This window comes from Elephantulus edwardii, unplaced genomic scaffold (genome assembly GCF_000299155.1).
Source record: "Elephantulus edwardii isolate Elephantulus edwardi_28Jun2011 unplaced genomic scaffold, EleEdw1.0 scaffold00221, whole genome shotgun sequence".
NCBI lineage: Eukaryota > Metazoa > Chordata > Mammalia > Macroscelidea > Macroscelididae > Elephantulus > Elephantulus edwardii.
Window position 1 is genome coordinate 2,930,091 of NW_006399971.1, and position 2,618 is coordinate 2,932,708.

At 43.8% G+C, this 2,618-nt stretch overlaps 1 pseudogene; it reads left to right on the forward strand.

Annotated features, from left to right (window-relative positions):
- Positions 1–1,696: 1,696 nt before the first annotated feature.
- Positions 1,697–2,618, forward strand: part of LOC102860318 — a 10,865-nt pseudogene continuing 9,943 nt past the window's right edge.

Consider the following 2,618-nt stretch of genomic DNA (forward strand, 5'->3'; position numbering starts at 1 on the left):
TGAAATTCTAAACAGATCCTTCCAGTTGTGTTAGCGCACAAAATAAAGCTTCTAATGTCTTGCTCAGGGCATTTTTCCTGTTGTAATCTCTCTCCAGCTTCTCCACGACTTTGCAGGCCCTCTGAGCAAGAAACGTTTCTTGATTCCTAGGGGCTTTGAGAAGACTAAGTTCTGCCCTGTGAGGAAGGGGTTCATCTACACCATGCTGATGGGAAATAAATTGATTCAGGAACCATTATATTTGTCCTTCCCCCTCAACTGTGTCACTCACTTTCTCTTCCATTCATTCATTCATTCATTCATTCATTCATTCATCCCAGGCCAAGAGTCCTCACCCAGTGCTAGGCTCTTAACGTTGATTGCTGATTGGGAATAGACTGGGGCTAGGCCCCTTGTAGCACTAAGGAAGTAGAATTTATTAACTTTATGATCATAGTTGTTGTTGTGTACCTAGGTTTTCAGAGACAGTTAATTACACAGGAGGAGAGTTCCCTATGGATTTGTTGTGCCCACGAAATGCCCCTCAAAGAAATCCAAAAACACGTCTGAAATTTCAAGAGTGTTTATTGTTTGATTTTCCACGCGTGGAGGCTTTTTCGCCTTCCTCAGAAAGGTGGTGAAGGGGAAAAGCCCCGAGTTTTCCCTCCCACTTGCTTTTATAGCTTTTTCTTGGGTACCCCTGCAAAGGCAAAGAGATTGGCAGGCCAGGGGTCAGTCATTAGGTCGGCTTTTGATGGGCTGGTTACTTTGCCTGCCTTTACTCTTTTTGTGTCTCTAGTTAATTCCTTACTTCTTCAAGGACAGACTGGGCTTTACCTGGGGCACTTGTGTTTGCCCTAAGCCAAGAATTTTTATGGCCCGCTTCTGCCTCCAGCGCTAATGGGGGTTTATAAAAAAATTGGAGTTTTTGCTGCCTCTTCAGATTATAGTTGTTGTTGTTAGGTGCCATTAAGTCAAGTATGACCCATAGCGACCCTATGAACAACAGTTGATCTGAACCCTGTCCTGTCCTGTGCCATCCTCACATTTCCTGACACACTAGAGCCCATTGTAGTAGTCACTGTGTCACTCCATCTGGTTGAGGGTCTTTCTCTCCTTCATCAACCCTCCACCTTTCTGAGCATCATGTCCTTCTCCAAAGAATAGCCCCTCCTAGCAACATGCCCAAAGCTCTGGTGATCAGAATCTGAGGAACAATCCCAAAGGCATGTGGTTCAAATCTGCCAGCTGCTCTGCAGAGAAGGATAAGCAACCTCCTCTGGTTTGATTACCACCTCTGAAAACCCACTGGGCTGAGGGGTCAGCTATGAGTTAGTTCCAACTTGATTGGTACAACAACAACAAAGCAACATGCCATAAGTATGTGAGGAGAAGCCTCATCATCTTTCCTCCAAAGAACACTCTGCCTGCAACCTCTCCAAGATGTATTTGTTTGTTCTTTTGGCAGTCCATGGAATTTCATGCTCTTCTCCAACACCACAGCTCAAAGGCATCAATTCATCTTCTGTCATCCTTATTCATTGCCAGGCTTTCAGATGCAAAGCAAGTGATTAAAAATACCATGACCTAAAAAAAAAATACCATGACCTGCAGCCCGCCCGCCCTTTCCCCCCTCTATCCTCACAGCTCCACCTCTGCCGCCCGCACCGCGCCGCTCAGGGAGGGCGGGGACCGAGACCGAGACCGGCCGCTGGCGATGGCCTCCTCCGAAATGTCGTGGCACCCGCTTTTTCAAACAAACACGTCAACAAAATCAATGTGTGTGCCCTCACAAATACTTGAGGATGAACAGCAACAAAATAAAAGAGACAATATCCGTTCCTTAACTATGTCTGGCCATGTTGGTTTTGAGAGTTTGCCTGATCAGCTGGTCAATAGATCCATTCAGCAAGGCTTCTGTTTTAATATTCTTTGTGTGTGGGGAAACTGGAATTGGGAAATCAACACTGATTGACACATTGTTCATTACTAACTTTGAAGACCGTGAATCCTCACATTTTTGCCCACATGTTAAACTTAAGGCTTAGACGTATGAACTCCAGGAAAGCAATGTTCGATTGAAGTTGACCATTGTGAATACAGTGGGATTTGGTGACCAAATAAAGAAGAGAGCTATCAACCCATCGTTGACTACATAGATGCTCAGTTTGAGGTCTATCTCCAAGAATAACTGAAGATCAAACGTTCTCTGTACAACTATCATGACTCTCCCATCCATGTGTGCCTTTATTTCATTTCCCCTACTGGTCACCCTCTGAAGACACTTGATCTCTTAACCATGAAAAGCCTTGACAGTAAAAAAAAAAACAAAAAAAAAAAAAAAAGAAAGAAAAGCCTTGACAGTAAGGTAAACATTATACCAGTGATTGCCAAAGCAGATGCGATTTCTAAAAGTGAATCACAGAAATTCAAGATCAAGCTCATGAGTGAATTGGTTAGCAATGGTGTCCAGATATATCAGTTCCCAACAGATGATGAGACCATTGCTAAAATCAATTCTTCAATGAATGCACATTTACCATTTGCTGTTATAGGAAGTATGGATGAGGTCAAAGTTGGAAACAAGATGGTCAAAGCTCGTCAGTATCCATGGGGTGTCGTACAAGTGGAAAATGAGA